The 18,652-nt window shown below is 48.2% G+C and overlaps 1 protein-coding gene across 2 annotated transcripts in view; it reads right to left on the bottom strand.

Annotated features, from left to right (window-relative positions):
* KLHL24 (kelch like family member 24) overlaps positions 1-18,021 on the bottom strand; it is a 67,663-nt gene extending 49,642 nt beyond the window's left edge. The window contains exon 1 of one of the 2 annotated variants that reach the window (XM_073674478.1): positions 17,852-18,021. The gene's annotated coding sequence lies outside the window, so the exon portion shown is untranslated. The remainder of the gene's footprint in view (positions 1-17,851) is intronic. The other variant, XM_073674479.1, reaches the window with a different exon arrangement.
* Positions 18,022-18,652: the final 631 nt, after the last annotated feature.

Here is an 18,652-nt window from a genome sequence, read left to right as displayed (position 1 = left end):
TTAGAATTATCACCAAAAAGTTCTATCTTCATCTCATCAGACCAGAGAATCTTATTTCTCATAGTCTAGGAGTCCTTCATGTGTTTTTGAGCAAACTCTATGCGGGCTTTCATATGTCTTGCACTGAGGAGAGGCTTCCGTCGGGCCACTCTGCCATAAAGGCCCGACTGGTGGAGGGCTGCAGTGATAGTTGACTTTGTGGAACTTTCTCCCATCTCCCTACTGCATCTCTGGAGCTCAGCCACAGTGATCTTGGGGTTCTTCTTTACCTCTCTCACCAAGGCTCTTCTCCCACGATTGCTCAGTTTGGCTGGACGGCCAGATTTAGGAATACTTCTGGTGGTCCCAAACTTCTTCCATTTAAGGATTATGGAGGCCACTGTGCTCTTAGGAACCTTGAGTAATGCAGAAATTCTTTTGTAACCTTGGCCAGATCTATGCCTTGCCACAATTCTGTCTCTGAGCAACTTGGGCAGTTCCTTTGAGCTCATGATTCTCATTTGGTCTGACATGCACTGTGAGCTGTGAGGTCTTATATAGACAGGTGTGTGCCTTTTCAAATCAAGTCCTAGCAGTTTAATTAAACACAGCTGGACTCCAATGAAGGAGTAGAATCATCTCAAGGAGGATCACAAGGAAATGGACAGCATGTGACTTAAATATGAGTGTCTAAGCAAAGGGTCTGAATACTTATGACCATGTGATATTTCAGTTTTTCTTTTTTAATAAATTTGCAAAAATGTCTACATTTCTGTTTTTTTTTTCAGTCAAGATGGGGTGCAGAGTGGACTTTAATGAGAAAAAAAATGAACTTTTTAGAATTTACCAAATGGCTGCAATGAAACAAAGAGTGAAAAATGTAAAGGGGTCTGAATACTTTCCGTACCCACTGTATATTGGATAGTCTGGCCCAGGCTGACCTCTCTCTTTATAATGGGTGTAATAAGCCCCATTATCCTTATCCTCCTGGACCCCTTCAGTATCTAATATGTAAAAACCATTTATCATACCTTTAACTACCTCTGTAATCAAGACCAGAAAACAAAAGACAGCAAATACATTTTCACATACAGCTTGGCCTCCAAAATATATTTTAAAAATAACTATAAAACTTGTGCAAAAGAAGAACTTGGGGTAACTTTTCTTTTTTTCGTCTAATATTAGTAGCTGACGTTCATTGGGGCAAATTCTTTAAAATGATGCACAATGGTTCATGAATTTTCAAAAATGATTATTTTTGCCTTAAACCTTTTTTTTTTTGCAACTTTTTAGCTCAAAAAGTTGCACGTTCTGCAAAGTTTTCTAAATTTGGCATACATAAAATCACTTTGGGGTAGACTGGAGTACAATTGCACCAAAAATTTTGTAGCTTTTTAAAAAGTCGCAACTTATGAATCAGTCCAAAAAAATTGGAAACCCCAAAACCTGCAAAAATAAAAAGGCGAACATGAAAAAAACAGGCAAAGAGAGATCAAATATACTTTAAAAAGGAAAAAATTAGAAGAGGAATAAGGCGCAAAACGAAAAACTGGTTAAAAAAAGGGGTAAAGGCAATAATGAATCGGACCATTGCCATTAGAAATGGAAATTTTTTTATCAATAGTTTTTTTATATTCTGCTGACGCTCGTTGGCCAACTTACAGCCACCATCTTGTCCACAAAGCCCAATGGAGAGCTGAGCTTGCCACTTTCCGTAACTCCGGTGGTTTGCAGCCAATACAGCAATCATGGCAACCTCTCCAATGGTGGGGAGTTTAGAGATCAGGAATCAGAGAATGGGAATCACTTTTCCAATAAGTGAGGGTCCCGAGGGTAAGACCTGTACATGTGCTATACATGCTTAACGGGGTTGTCCCCTACTGTCCCCTAGTAGAGAGAATAAGATCTCTGATCATAGGTCTCATATGTGACAACATTGCAGTGGAAAACAAGGTAAGGTGCATTTATACAAAATCACTAAACAATTCATAGTGGAAAGTCTAGATTGGAGAACTGACAATTCCCCTTCACTTGCAGTTCATGGATAGTTCAAGTACATACTTTTCTCATTTCTGTAAAGTACAATGAAGTATTTCAGGAGCCCGGTGAATGCTGGGACCAAAACTCAGAAAGATAAACAGTGGTATTCTAGACTAACAAAGGATCTGATACGTAATATGCCAATAATATCAGAGTCTGCCGCCTGCACGCCGCAAACATCTGCGCCTCCAAGTGTTTGTCCTGCGAGCCTTATACCCTGGGGTAATAACAGCCTTTGTGATGTACAGAGCCCAGTAGCACAAGGTAAAGCTAGCGTTACACATTAGAATTACTGGAAAATGTCAACAAATGATATCTGGGTATCCTGTGCTGCTGGTTGATAGTAAATAAGGATATCCAGAGAGTCCAGAATAGTGTAGAATGAATATTTGCGGTTTTATCCTCATCGCGTTTCAAAGTCTCTATGACTTCTTCATCAGGAGAACCATAGACTTTGAAACGCGTTAACAATAAAACTGCAAATATTCTACAATACTCTGGACTCTCTGGATATCCTTATTTACTATCAACCAGCAGCACAGGATACCCGCATCTCCTCTACCTGATCGCTATATTGGATCCCCCAACCAGCAGCGAAGCACACCTCCTCTACCTAATCTCTATATTGGATCCCTCAACCAGTAGCGCAGCATACCTCCTCTACCTAATCTCTATATTGGATCCCTCAACCAGTAGCGCAGCATACCTCCTCTACCTGATCTCTATATTGGATCCCCCAACCACAAGCGCAGCATACCTCCTCTATCTGATCTCTATATTGGATCCCCCAACCACTAGCGCAGCATACCTCCTCTATCTGATCTCTATATTGAATCCCCCAACCAGCAGCCCAGCATACCTCCTCTACCTGATCTCTATAGTGGACCCCCCAACCAGCAGCACAGCATACCTCCTCTACCTGATCTCTATATTTGATCCCCCAACAAGTAGCGCAGCATACCCCCTCTACCTGATCTCTATATTGGATCCTCCAACAAGCAGCCCAGCATATCTCCTCTACCTGATCTCTATATTGGATCCTCCAACCAGCAGCCCAGCATACCTCCTCTACCTGATCTCTATATTGGATCCTCTAACCAGCAGCCCAGCATACCCCCTCTACCTGATCTCTATATTGGATCTCCCAACCAGCAGCCCAGCATACCTCCTCCACCTGATCTCTATATTGGATCCTCCAACCAGCAGCCCAGCATACCTCCTCTACCTGATCTCTATATTGGATCCCCCAACCAGCAGCCCAGCATACCTCCTCTACCTGATCTCTATATTGGATCTCCCAACCAGCAGCCCAGCATACCTGCTCTACCTGATCTCTATATTGGATCCTCCAACCAGCAGCCTAGCATACCTCCTCTACCTGATCTCTATATTGGATCCTCCAACCAGCAGCCCAGCATAACTCCTGTACCTGATCTCTATATTGGATCCCCCACCCAGCAGCCCAGCATACCTCCTCTACCTGATGTCTATATTGGATCCTCCAACCAGCAGCCCAGAGTACCTCCTCTACCTGATCTCTATATTGGACCCCCCCCCCAATCTGAGGAGCAGCAGCAACTGGATCATACCTTGCGCTCCTTTAAGAATTGTGCTTTATCACAACCTAACCTGGTGAGCACTGCGCACCACACTTTTTTTTTTTTTTTTTTTTAAACCAATTATTTTTATTTAGGTTTCAAAAATTTACAGCAAACAGTTATCAATATACATATAACAATTCACATAACGTGTAGTAATACAGTCAAAACCCTCTCCCCCCTCCCCCCTCCCGCCAATACTCCTTATGCCGGGCATACCTGGGAACATTGACAATCATATTACCGCCATCCATGCGGACCATATTTTCCCAAAAGTTCTCTCTCCATGCCTCCGCCTGTAAATGCTTTCCTCTAAATGCATTACCGTACGTGTCTGAGCAATAAATTCCCTCCTAGTGGGGGGTTCCGAATCTGTCCATTTTCGTGCTATTAGTTTGCGTGCCACATATAGCAATCGCGCTATCGCCACTTTGTAATGTTCTGAGACAGGTATTCCATCCACCTCCCCCAAAACACACAGCACCGGGTTTCTGTCAATTGTACATGTATAAGCCCTCTCAATTTTGTTAACAGCGACCAACCAATAAGCCACTAGCCGCGGGCATGACCATAGCATGTGTAGCAGTCCGGCCTGGTCCGTGCCACATCTAGGGCAATTGGAATCTCCCCTCAAGCCCGCCTTGTACAAGCGCAGCGGTGTTTTGTATGTCCTATGTATTATGTATAATTGGGAGATCCGTGCCTGCTCGCTTAGAGAGATCTTCGGGACATATTCTAGAATTGCCTCCCATTGTTCTGTTGTGAGGGTACCCACCTCCCTTTCCCATTTACTCTTTGCAATGAAGTGATTTCCCCCCAGATAGGAGTGCAGTAGGTCATGATATAGGCTCGATATGACTCCCCTCGTCCCTCCCTTCATGCACACAGAGTCTAGTACAATGTCACCCTGAACCGTCATGGCTCCCAATCCACACTGTGCCCTCCAAGCATGTCGAAGCCTATAGTATTGAAATTCCCACACCAAAGGCAAATCAAATTCTTCTCTCAATTTCTCAAAGGTCTTCAGGTCCGTTCCACTCTGCAGCTGGCACACATATCTCACTCCTTGCGCCTTCCAATTGCCCATTTGACACAGCTTATTAAGTTCCGGCAGATGTTCATTGCCCAACACCGGTGAGTACTTAGTCAGCCCGTCCACCCCCCTGATCTTTTTAATAGTGTCCCATACCTTCTGAGTCAAGCCTAAGGTAGGATATATTGCTCCCAATTTCTTAAAGGTACCATCCTCTAACGCCTGGACCAGTGGGCGTCTCCCCGACACATGTACCAGCACCCGGCAAGCTGCCCCTCCACAATCGGGTTCTCTCCATCCCCTGACATGCTGGCCCTGTACTGTCAAGAAATAGACCCAGGGATTGGGTGCGGCCAATCCTCCCTCCTTCTTCCCATTTTGCAGCGTTCCCAATTTAATCCTTGCCTGCCTCTTGCCCCATATCAAGTATCTGAAGATAGAATCAATACCCTGAAACCGTTTTTTTGGTAGCCATATCGGTGAGTTGTGCAAAACGTACATTAGTTGTGGCATAAGGACCATCTTAATCAGGTTAGTTCTACCCGTCACCGTCAAAGCCAATTGGCACCATGCGCCTATTTTCTTTTTAAATTTCTCTAGCAGAGGAACTAAATTCAGATCCGTGAATCGTGTCAATGGAAGCGCCACCCATATCCCAAGGTATTTAAATTGTGAAACCAGCTGGAGCTGCTTCCCCCTCTCATCTATCTCCTCCGCTTTTATTGGTCTATCTACAGCCATGACATAAGACTTGTGCCAGTTTATCTCCAGTCCCGAAATGCTCCCAAAGTGTTTAATTACATCCATCGTGCACCCCAATGTCTCTCCTGCATTTTCCAGAAAGAACAGGATGTCATCGGCATACAGTGATATTTTTTCTTCCAGCCTCCCAAATTTAAATCCGACCACTCCTCTCTCAGCTCTTATTTTGGCCGCCAGGGGCTCCACTGCCACCGCAAACAATAGCGGGGACAGCGGGCACCCCTGCCTTGTGCCCCTATGTAAGTCAAACATCCCGGACCGTTCACCATTCACCTTAACTACCGCCCTTGGGGATGAGTACAATAACTTCACCCAGGCCATGAATGCGGGGCCAAATCCCATTATTTCCATGATTTTCCATAAATATTTCCATTCCACGCTATCAAATGCTTTTCTAGCGTCCAATGACATCACTATTCTCCCGCCACCATTATCAGCAGGCAGCTGCATATTAAGAAATAATCTTCTCAAGTTAACAGCCGTGGAGCGGTTGAGCATAAAGCCCGACTGGTCCTCGTGAATAACAGTATGCGCAACCCCGGTGAGCCGGGTGGCCAGGATCTTAGCGAGTACTTTGACATCCGTTGTCAACAACGATATGGGCCTATACGACTCCGCATCCATGGGGTCTTTCCCCTCCTTTGGCAGAACCACTATCACCGCTTCCTCCATTGATCTCGGTAACGCCCCCTTCACCAAAGCCTCATCAAACACAGATTTCAATTTTGGAGCTAGCAGTTCCACCAGCTCCCTGTACACCTCTCCAGGTAGACCATCAGCACCCGGTGATTTGTTATTGGGCATAGACAGAATTGCACATTCCACCTCCTCCACACTCACAGGTTCATCCAACCTCATCCTATCTTCCTCAGACAATTTAGACAGTGAGATGCCTTCCAAAAATTCCTCTACGGCCCCCTCCGTGTCCCGTACTCTTGAATTGTACAGTGCCATGTAATATTCCTTGAAGACCTCCAATATGTCCTTTGTGTCTGTCAGAGTCGTCCCCGTTTGGTCTCTCAACCTGTACACCCTGGAAGACTCCCTCTGTGCCGCAGATATCACCGCCAACAAGCGACCCACTCTCTCTCCTTCCTCAAAGAATTGGGCTTGCTGAAATGCCCTTTTCCTCTCAGCTTGCATCATGTGCAGTTTATTAACTGCCTCCTGTGCCAATTTTAGTCTATTGTGAGCTACACTCGTTGGCGCCAAAATCATGTCTGCCTCTGCCCTTGTCAAGTCATCCTTTATTTGTTGATCTGCCAATTTAGTTTTGGTCTTACACCGTGAGATCTCACTTATAAAGAGTCCCCTCGTAAATGCCTTCATAGCCTCCCACACCATTGTGGCCTCAGCACTCCCTTCATTCACTTGGAAGAAGTGCTCTAGTTCTTTGGTTATGCCACCCATATCCACCACTTTAAGCCACGTCGGGTGAAGATGCCAACCTCCCCTCTGACCCTGAGCAGATCCCACTAGAAGCGTGACAACCATAGGACTATGATCCGATAGAGTCCTCTGTAGGTATTCCACCTCCCCAACCATCCCATCCATAGCAGTATCCCCAAAAGCCAGGTCTATCCTTGACAGTGTTCCGTGTGTAGCCGAGTGACACGAGAAGGTCCTCTTACCCTCATTTCGTACTCTCCACAGATCCACCAGCCCCAGCTCCCCCACGTAGGTGCCAAATGCAGTCATTCCGTCCCGTCCAGCTTCCATACCTGCCGGACGTACTTTATCCCAGTAATCATTCATGGTGTTGTTAACATCTCCCATAATCAACATCGGAGCCTCCCCCCATCTGGCCGTCAAGTCCATTACTGCTTGAAGTTCCTTTTTAGAATAAGGTGGAGGGATATATAAAGCCACTAAAATCATTTTGTGTCCATACAATCTGCACGCAATCCATACATACTGCCCTTCACTGTCTACTTGCACTGCCAGCTCTTCATAATGTGCGTTTTTGTGTATTAGGACTGACACCCCCCTGGAGTACGAGGAATAAGTGGAATGATATGTCTTTAACATCCACCCTCTCGATAGCCAGTGCCTAGTATCTCTAGTGAGATGGGTCTCCTGTAAGCACGCAATCATAGGATCACAAGATCTGATGTGATTCAGAACTGCTGCCCTCTTAATCCTGTCAGATATACCACGTACATTCCAACTTAAAATCCGAACCGTACGGTTACTCATTGTGCATTAGAAAAAACAATCCACCATCATCAAGTAACATGTTTCCATTTTGTTCCCCAGCATACCAGGTCAAACAGCATAAGCAACCCCATTTTCCCGCAAATCCAACCCATCCACCTCCCAAGCCTAATGCATTGGTAGATGCCCTGATCCAACTATACTCAAATGTTTACGGGGGCCTTAAAGAGTTATTCCCCCCCAAAATTGTCATCCTTATCCATATGATAGCTGATAACTTGCTGATTGCTGGAGGTCAGATCCTCAGTGATCCTGAGAACGGGGCTCTAGAACTGGTCTTTACCGCTCCGTCTTGAATGTAGGTGTGTGGCCTCAGCTCCATTCATTGTACATGGGACTGCTGAGCACAGCGCTCGGCTATTTCCTTCAGTCCCATAGACAATGAATAGAGTGGAGGCAGTGTACAAGCAGCTTTGCTCCACTCAGGACACCCCTGTTCTCCGGGTTCCAAACCCCCATTCTCTGGATCACGGTTGGACCCCAAGATTAAGCAAGTTATCCCCCCATCATACAGATAGAAATAACTTGATTTTTTTGTCTGTCAATGTGTATTCCTTAAGAACCCCTTTCTTAGGATCCAATGACAGTATCCAAGTATCTGCTGTAGTTACAAGTGCTGTAGAGAAATAAAGACCAGCGATGGCTCCTTCCTCGCGACTGATAAGATTCTACATAGTTTTTTGCCAGCGATTAACAATCCTATAGAAGAAAACCGCTACAAACGGATGAGTACATTAACTTCAGTGATTGTATAGATATACCGTCACTCTGCTATTATATATAATGCCAGATATGTGTCTATGTCTGATACAAAAGAAGAAAAAAATACTTTTAAAAGCATTGTTGAACTTATTGACGTAGCTGCAAATAAACACCGCGTCACTTTAAATAGAAAAAAAAAAACGAAACCGAGGAACATCCTGGTAAACACAAGAGGGAGGAAAAAAAAAGTGATCACGAACATGAGGCCGGTCTCAGACGTCAGCTTCCTTGTGGGTTAAAAGTAGAAACAAAGCAAACGTCCCTTCCTCTTCTGTGAATAACAAGGAAAGGAGAAAAACAGCTGAAAAAAAAGAGTAACAGGAGGCTGACACAAGCACAGAGATTCGTTGACTGCCCCGGGCCTAACGTGCTGGCAGAATGCCTGAATCTCAAAGAAAAGACAACTGAAGCACTGACAGACTATAATAACCTCCTCAGCAACAGCCGAGCAGTGATCTAACCAATCCTCTGACCTGAGCCAAACCGACAGAGTATATGGAAAGCAGAACAAACACCTCCTGTGTCTCCCCCACGCCTCTGTCAACCGAATATTCAAATAGGGAGACAATGCTGTAAGGTGAACCGAGTCCGAGAGCAGATGGCACACGCCTGCAGCCAAAACTAGCAATGCCCTTACCTCATGTCATTACTGGAAACCGTCTCTTACCAAGGGTCATGGTGAACTCTACAGCACATTGTCAGCCATGCAAAGTCACGACGGGGTGCAGTGTCAGCAATTCAATAGCAACCGTATATTAGGGAACTGATAGTTATACGATTCCCCTTTACACAACTCACATACAGGGCACCAGGCCTGATTTAAAGAATGGGCAAAAGTGGCAACAGCCAAGGCACTCATCAACGAAGGGTCTCCACCATCTCATCCTACTGATGGTGCTACTTTTTATAATTTGTCAATGTATTGTAGCTATTTACCCAAATTAAAGGGTTTGTAATAAGACTGAAAGCTACCCCTGTGACGCTAGTCACTACTCATGGACAAGCCATCAGGCTGGGTAGTCAAGAGGTTCGAGGTCAAAAGCAAGGAGGGGGTACATCATATACAGAGGGGTGAGACAAAGGTGTAGTCAGGTAACAGTCCAAGGTCAGGATTCTAAGAATATCACAACAAAAGGGGCTGGGCAAACGGATGGTCAAGGCAAATTCAAGATCAGAATACAAGACTAGGAGCACAGCGCAAACACCTCTTGAGCAAAGCTGCAATTAGCAGCAATGAAAGTCAGAGAGCTGATTAAATAGCCAGCTAGTTACTCTGAACAAGAGACACACGGATGAAGCCCTGGCACTCCCTGGTCCTGATTGGACGACTAAACTGTCACTCAAGACACTGACAACTCTGCACGCCTCAGCATCTGATTGGACAGCTCAACCGTCCATCACCATAAAGACAGCTCAACACACCCCTGTCCTAAATTGGACGGCAGAACTGCTATTCACTGCGGAGAAGAAATAGCGTCATTACTGATGGGGGTCCAACCGAGAATGGTGCTCCCTCTGAAAAGAGCAGAGGTCGAGCATGGGCTGCATTCATTCTTGATGGGAGTGCCTGGGAAAGTCAAGTAGTCCGACCCCCCTGTGATCATTAAGTTATCTCCTATCGATTGCGCATAACTTCTAATCTTGGTACAAACCCTTGGTATAAAAAATTTAAAAAAGTTGCTCCACTACAAAGTCTTCCAAAGATAATTTATTTGACTGCGTGGTAAAAAAACAAAAGCATCCAAACCATATGCGGTATTACTACAAATTCTCACGGTTTGGGGTTTTTTTGCTGCGCAGTTTGCCCAAATACAATTATATTACGTTTCATCTGTAAAAACCACAGTCGAGAACCACATCAATTCATGATATAATCGTAACATTACAAAGCTGCTCTCTTACCGACTGCGCCCCTGTTGTTCACAGGTTGTGTCTAGTACTGCAGCTGGCAATCATTTCACTTAAAGGGAACCCATCAGCACATTTTTACATAAAGGAGTACTGCAGGGGTATAGCTGTGTAGATGTTTTACCCTCAATAAAAAGTCATGAGAAACTTAGTACAGAAGACATATGCAAATCAGACTAGAAGTGCACTAAGGGCGTGTCAGACCACTTCTTCCATTTACACACCCCCAGTGGGTTACCAGCCTGATTTGCATATATATTTAAGCTAGATTTTGCATCAGATCTGTACAAAAAGGTTTCATTTTATTAAGGGACAAGCATCTATACAGCTATACCACTACGTCTGTTTGTAAAAACCTGCTGACAGGTTCCCTTTAAATGGTGCATCAACCTGGTGCTGATTTTGGAACCTCGCATAGCAGTATAAAGGGGCCTTGGTCTCACATAGTAATGACAGGTCACCGTGGATGATTTAGTGCTGCAGCCCCTTAGTCTTTCCCGTCACAGAGCTCCAGGGAAATCACGGCTGTTTTTGTTCCGGGTGAGGGCCTTATCCCACCGCTAGAATCAGCCGTAATAGATTTATTTTAAGGGCCCAAGTATATAAATGGAGCTGACTGACAGTATTCTTGGAGAGCGTCACCCAGGTCAATATTAACCCTATTAGTGGGATCACACACTGTATGCACATAGCTGGGCAGCAGAAAAGAAGGGACGAGCACGTCGGTGTTCAGGAGACCTGCGCTGCGAGCGACGCACACTGTATGCACATAGGTTGGCAGCAGAATTAAAGGGGCGAGCACGTCGGTGTTCGGGAGACCTCTGCTGCGAGCGACGCACACTGTATACACATAGGTGGGCAGCAGAATAGAAGGGGCTAGCACTTCGGTGTTGGGGAGACCTGCGTAGTGAGTGCCGCACAGTGTATGCACATAGCTGGGCAGCAGAATAGAAGGAGCGAGCACGTCGGTGTTCGGGAGACCTGCGTAGTGAGTGCCGCACAGTGTATGCACATATCTGGGCAGCAGAATAGAAGGGGCGAGCACATCGGTGTTCGGGAGACCTGCGCAGTGAGTGCCGCACACTGTATGCACATAGCTGGGCAGCAGAATAGAAGGGGCGAGCACATCTGTGTTAGGGAGACCTGCGCAGTGAGCGACGTACACTGAATGCACATAGCTGGGCAGCAGAACAGAAGGGGCGAGCACGTCGGTGTTCGGGAGACCTGCGTAGTGAGTGCCGCACAGTGTATGCACATAGCTGGGCAGCAGAATAGAAGGGACGAGCACATCGGTGTTCGGGAGACCTGCGCAGTGAGTGCCGCACACTGTATGCACATAGCTGGGCAGCAGAATAGAAGGGACGAGCACATCAGTGTTCGGGAGACCTGCGCAGCGAGCGATGCACACTGAATGCACATAGCTGGGCAGCAGAATAGAAGGGGCGAGCACGTCGGTGTTAGGGAGACCTGCGCAGCGAGCGACGCACACTGTATGCGCATAGATGGGCAGCAGAATAGAAGGGGCGAGCACATCGGTGTTTGGGAGACCTGCGCAGTGAGTGCCGCACACTGTATGCACATAAGTGGGCAGCAGAATAGAAGGGGCGAGCACATCGGTGTTCGGGAGACCTGCGCAGTGAGTGCCACACACTGAATGCATATAAGTGGGCAGCAGAATAGAAGGGGCGAGCACATCGGTGTTTGGGAGACCTGCGCAGTGAGTGCCGCACCCTGTATGCACATAAGTGGGCAGCAGAATAGAAGGGGCGAGCACATCGGTGTTCGGGAGACCTGCGCAGTGAGTGCCACACACTGTATACACATAGGTGGGCAGCAGAATAGAAGGGGCGAGCACATCGGTGTTCGGGAGACCTGCGCAGTGAGTGCCGCACACTGTATGCACATAGGTGGGCAGCAGAATAGAAGGAGCGAGCACGTCGGTGTTCGGGAGACCTGCGCAGTGAGTGCCGCACACTGTATGCACATAGCTGGGCAGCAGAATAGAAGGGGCGAGCACGTCGGTGTTCGGGAGACCTGCGCAGCGAGCGACGCACACTGAATGCACATAGCTGGGCAGCAGAATAGACGGGGCGAGCACATCGGTGTTCGGGAGACCTGCTCAGTGAGTGCCGCACACTGTATGCACATAGCTGGGCAGCAGAATAGAAGGGCCGAGCACATCGGTGTTGGGGAGACCTGCACAGCGAGCGACGCACACTGAATGCACATAGCTGGGCAGCAGAATAGACGGGGCGAGCACATCGGTGTTCGGGAGACCTGCGCAGTGAGTGCCGCACACTGTATGCACATAGCTGGGCAGCAGAATAGAAGGGGCGAGCACGTCGGTGTTAGGGAGACCTGCACAGCGAGCAACGCACACTGTATGCACATAGCTGGGCAGCAGAATAGAAGGGCCGAGCACATCGGTGTTCGGGACCTGCGCAGTGATTGCCGCACACTCCACTCCTCAAAGCAGTCGGATCAGTTTCCTTTCTGCAAAACTTTGGCAGCAACAGAGGAGGAGAGAGCGGAGATAAACAATGTAGGATGGAAATGAGGCCAGGCCGATGTGTAACCGTATAGTGCCAGCGCAGCGGGGGGTGCAGCTCCGCTCACATGCTCCACAGCCACTAGTTAACCCAAGTGTCACCACTAGGGTCGCACAATCTGCCATCAACATCCCCACGTGCTTGGCAGCCCCGGGCGGAAACACTGAGATTAACAAAGCACGTCCTTCTCTGCATTATGGCAAAAGAGAAGTGCGGAAGCGGCGCTGATATCTGAATATACAGCCCGGGATCATAAAGTGATGGGTATATATCAGGAACATCGCTAGCGGATAACAAGAGGGGGGGTCGCAAAGGGTTAAACACCAGGTCACTGTGCAATCATTGTACTGCTGCATACAGTTTGATCGTCTGCAGCATGTTCCCTATTGACATGACGACAGACGATAATATTTACGCCATCATCAAAGTGTTCGATCTCTTCACATATTTCTTCTGGGATATGTCCGTCAGCTAACATTCTGCAGAACGGGGGATTTAAAGGTATTCACAAGTTTGGAAGTTATTCCCATTGGAGGTTATGTGTGACGAGTATTAGGGAAGGGCGTCAGTCATGATGACAGATTGGACTGGTCTGGGAGACGTGATGCCCCGCCGGACTGGTCCTGGTATTGGCACACCTATAAAGGTTGGCCTGGGACAACAAGGGCATTACTAGAATGCAAAAAAGGAGCTCTAAAGTGTTATGGGAAACTTGACAGGATCCCTTGAAATGACACTTAAAGGGGTATTCTCACGTTTAGAAGACATATGATAGGGGATAACTTCTTGATAACTGGGGGTCCGACAGCTGGGACCGAACCAATCCCAAGAACTGGGGTCGGAGCAGATACATCAGTGGCCATAAATCAAGGGTTAAATATGGCAGCATATTCTGAGGATAAATGTGCTGTACAAGGGTTGTGGGATTCCCTATAAGGAAGGACTCCGGCCTCCTCACAATCAGCTCATCAGATGACAGCGAAGAAGTATGGCGTCATTATGGACATCACATCATGTCAGTGTCGCTCTGTTCATTCCCATAATGGCTGGGGATCCCCTTTGAGCCCCAGCAGTCACCGATCACGTGGAGTTATGGGACCACCCGTCCGTGTCACTGGAATGAGTAGGGACAAGACACAACAGACAGAGCTGCCGCACATAAATCAGGCGTGTGATTACAGCCAGGCGAGGTGCCTGGGGCTGCGGGAGAATAAATAACCCTACCTAATGTTACGAAATCTTGCCCTCCCCTCTGCAGGGACACGGTGTAAATAAACAGCCGGCTCAGGTGACCGGGCGGAGGCGAGGTCGGCCCTGAGAGCAGCTGTTTGTGTACAGGTGAGAGAGGACAGGTGAGAGGATCGCACACGACAACTTCCGAAGAGACGATCGTACCCCGAGGCAGAGATCTCAGGCACCCGGGAGCCATAGTCAGCCTCCCCTTATGGCCCGCGCTGTGAGAGGTGTCCGCTGACAGTCCTCTGTCCACAATACATCTCTGCCATCTTCCTGTCTCTGACAGCTGGGGGACAACAAGTACCAGGGCGCCCGCCAACTTTTCATTACAATGCTGGACATTCAAGGGAAAGCACAGATCGGCTGTTAGTAAATGGGGCCCACATTGCTCGTTACTTATTGGGGGCCCAGAGATATTCATTCCACTTAAAGGGGTTGTTCTTGTAAAGTGATGGTATAGCGCTGGAATATGCTAGTGGGGTCCGACCTCTTGGAATGAAGGGAATGCAACACTGGGATAAGGCTAGACCACTTCATTGCGGCTCTGCCCAGTCTGAATGGGTTCAGCAGCAGTTCCCAGCACTGCCAGGTTACTGGGGGGGCACTGCTGAGCAGTGAAAGCTTAAAAGAAGGAGTAACAACACTACATCAGCACCAGAGGTCAGACCCTCCCCCACCATGAGGTCATATCCTAGAAGTATACCATCACTTAAGGGGTTATTACCAAAAGTATAGACCCTCAGTGACACTGAGAAGCAGAACCCCACTTTGAATGGAGGGAGGGGAGGTGCTCAACCGTTCATTGTCCAGAGGACTGCAAGAGAAAGTACAGAGCGCCACTATTTATGGAAGTCCCACAGACAACGGGGGATGGGATAAATTGCTATTTTAACCCCTTTAATAACATGGGAAAATGTCTTTAATTAGTATGAACCCCTCCATGAACAATTATAATGAGATATTCCAGTTTTTACCACTGATTCCCACTGAGCTGGTAATAAATTATTACAACATCTGGGGTAACAGCCCAAAACATTGGTGAATAAATTGATCGGATCTGGTAAACCATTTCTAAAGTTTGCTATCTATGATGACTATAATGGCAGAGATTTACAGAAGTAACCCCCAGAAAAAAACATATAGAAATCTGTGAGTTTTCCTTCCAAAATAGCACCACATCTGTCGTCAGGTTGTATGCGGTATTGCAATTTATTCCAATTCACTTGAATGAAGTGCAATGTCATACACCACCATGTACACACGTGCCGGTGTTTCTGGGGAAAAGCAGCCATGTTGTTCTCATACCGTACCGTCCCTTTAAGACAAACTAGTGCAAGAGATCCAGTGCCAAGTCTAAGTTTCAGCTGGTTGTATGTGAGAATTATCATAGTAAACGCCGCGCTGAACACTTTACCTGTAATATGATCATGTCTGTGCGCAATAAGTATCCAGTGTGGTCAGGAGTGCAATAATCCATGGACATGTATGATCTACAGAATGTATGATGCAATCTGTACAATGCAGTTTCTACAATGCGGTCCGTGCGATTAGGTCCGTATAGTGCGGTCCATACATTGAGGTCCATACGGTGCAGTTTGTACGTTGTGGTCCGTACGATGAGGTCCGTGCAATGCGGTCTGTACGTTGCCATTCGCACGACAAGGTCTGTACGTTGCGATCCATACAACGAGGTCTGTACGATGGAGGTCTGTATGGTGCGGTCCGTACGATGCGGTCCCTACGATGGAGGTGTGTACGGTGCGGTACGTACGATGCGGTACCTACGATGGAGGTCTGTGCAGTGCGGTTCGTACGATGCAGTCCCTACGATGGAGGTCTGTACGGTGCAGTCCGTACAATGCGGTCCCTACGATGGAGGTGTGTACGGTGAGGTCCGTACGATGCGGTCCCTACGATGGAGGACTGTACCGTGCGGTCTGTACGGTGCGGTCCCTAAGATGAAAGTCTGTACGGTGAGATCCGTGCGATGCGCTCCCTACGATGGACGTCTGTATGGTGCAGTCCGTACGATGCGGTCCCTACGATGGAGGTATGTACGGTGCGGTCCGTACGATGGAGGTCTGTACGGTGCAGTCCCTATGATGGAGGTCTGCACAATGCCGTCTGTACGGCAAGGTCCGTATGATGGAGGTCTGTACGGCGAGGTCCGTATGATGGAGGTCCCTACGGTGCGGTCCATACGATGCGGTCCCTACGATGGAGGTCTGTACGGTGCGGTCCCTATGATGGAGGTCTGGACAATGCCGTCCGTACGGCGAGGTCCGTATGATGGAGATCTGTACGGCGAGGTCCGTACGGTGCGGTCCATACGATGCGGTACCTACGATGGAGGTCTGTATGGTGCGGTCCGAACGATGCGGTCCCTAAGATGGAAGTCTGTAAGGTGCAGTCCGTATGATGCGGTCCCTACGATGGAGGTCTGTACGGTGCGGTCCCTACGATGGAGGTCTGTACGGTGCGGTCCTTACAATGAAGGTCTGTACGGTGCGGTCCCTATGATGGAGGTCTGCACAATGCCGTCCGTACGGCGAGGTCCGTATGATGGAGGTCTGTACGGCGAGGTCCGTATGATGGAGGTCTGTATGGTGCGGTCCCTACGAGAGAGGTCTGCACGGTGCGGTCCGAACGATGCGGTCCCTAAGATGGAAGTCTGTAAGGTGAGATCTGTGCGATGCACTCCCTACGATGGAGGTCTGTACGGTGCAGTCTGTATGATGCGGTCCCTACGATGGAGGTCTGTACGGTGCGGTACGTATGATGGAGGTCTGCACAATGCCGTCCGTACGGCAAGGTCCGTATGATGGAGGTCTGTATGGTGTGGTCCGTACGATGCGGTTCCTACGATGGAGGTCTGCACAGTGCCGTCCGTACGACGATGTCTGTACGGCGAGGTCTGCACAGTGCCGTCCGTACGGCAAGGTCTGTATGATAGAGGTCTGTACAGTGCGGTCTGTACGGCGAGGTCCGTATGATGGAGGTCTGTACGGCGAGGTCCGTATGATGGAGGTCTGTATGGTGCGGTCCCTACGAGAGAGGTCTGCACGGTGCGGTCCGAACGATGCGGTCCCTAAGATGGAAGTCTGTAAGGTGAGATCTGTGCGATGCACTCCCTACGATGGAGGTCTGTACGGTGCAGTCCGTATGATGCGGTCCCTACGATGGAGGTCTGTACGGTGCGGTCCGTATGATGGAGGTCTGCACAATGCCGTCCGTACGGCAAGGTCCGTATGATGGAGGTCTGTATGGTGTGGTCCGTACGATGCGGTTCCTACGATGGAGGTCTGCACAGTGCCGTCCGTACGACGATGTCTGTATGATAGAGGTCTGTACAGTGCGGTCTGTACGGCAAGGTCTGTATGATAGAGGTCTGTACAGTGCGGTCTGTACGGCGAGGTCTGCACAGTGCCGTCCGTACGGCAAGGTCTGTATGATAGAGGTCTGTACAGTGCGGTCTGTACGGCGAGGTCTGTCAGATGTGCTCTGTATGATGTAGAATATACAAGACAGTCTGTACAATGTGATCTGTACAATGTGATCTGTACAATCCTAGATAATGGCAGTGACTTCTCTGTGCCACTGTCTCTTTTTGGGGATAAAGCCCCGAGGCTATAATAACCCTCCAGCAATTGTGGTCAACTACAACTCCCAGCATGCCCCTAAGCACGACAATAGCTGGCAGGGGACACTAGAAGTCCAGTAATTCCATATATAATGTAGATGATTAGGTGACGTGTAGAGAGGACACTGACCTGCCGCCTCCTCCCGGCATGGACGGGTGCAGTGCCGGCTCCGCTGTGCTCGGGTCACACAATGATGGGGCTCCTGATACTTCTCCTCTCTCCTCTCTCCGGTCTCTTCTCTCCTTGAAAACAAAGAGCACTGAACACATGACACTGAAGATCCAAAACATGTGACGTCACCAGGGCAGACCAATCACAGCGCAGCCGGGGATGCCGGGAGGTGTAGTTCCCAGCTGCTGGTACGTCAGCGGGCACGGAGTGGCGCGGGGACGGAGATTGGTGCGGGGACTTCTCGTCCCTCCTGGATGTTACTAGGGCCCAGCTCATCTCTGCATCTCATCTGCCTCCCATTAAATGTAAGCTATTGTTCTCTGCTATCAAGCTGCCCCATGGTGTTATCAAGCAGACAGGTTTGTTTTTTCACAATAACGTGTAATAAGCTGGTATTAACTCTAGAGGCGCCATCCGACATCGTGTTTGCAGGGGCCCCTGTCATAAGGAGGGAATGTGAGGGGCTGCAGAGCTGCTGACCCTCCATCTCCTGCACAGCGTCTGGGAATCAAACTCCTGACCTGTAATACAGCAGAAAGGAGGCAGAAACCGTCACAGTGAGGCACAGGCTGCAGCGCCCTCTATGGGTGGCATGTATATGCCTAAATACCCGAGCACTCCTTACAAGCCTGGTGTACTGGTATTTACAGGTATTGTCAGCACATTGTAAAGGAAAGTCAGGGATTATATACCCCTAAAATTATATAAAAAAAGAATTTTTGTAACTAACTTTTTCAGATAAACATCTCAAATAGGAAA

This window comes from Phyllobates terribilis, unplaced genomic scaffold (assembly GCF_046119375.1).
Source record: "Phyllobates terribilis strain yellow unplaced genomic scaffold, ASM4611937v1 Scaffold_3__8_contigs__length_932513732, whole genome shotgun sequence".
Taxonomy (NCBI): domain Eukaryota; kingdom Metazoa; phylum Chordata; class Amphibia; order Anura; family Dendrobatidae; genus Phyllobates; species Phyllobates terribilis.
This window is presented reverse-complemented; position numbering and strand designations above follow the sequence as displayed.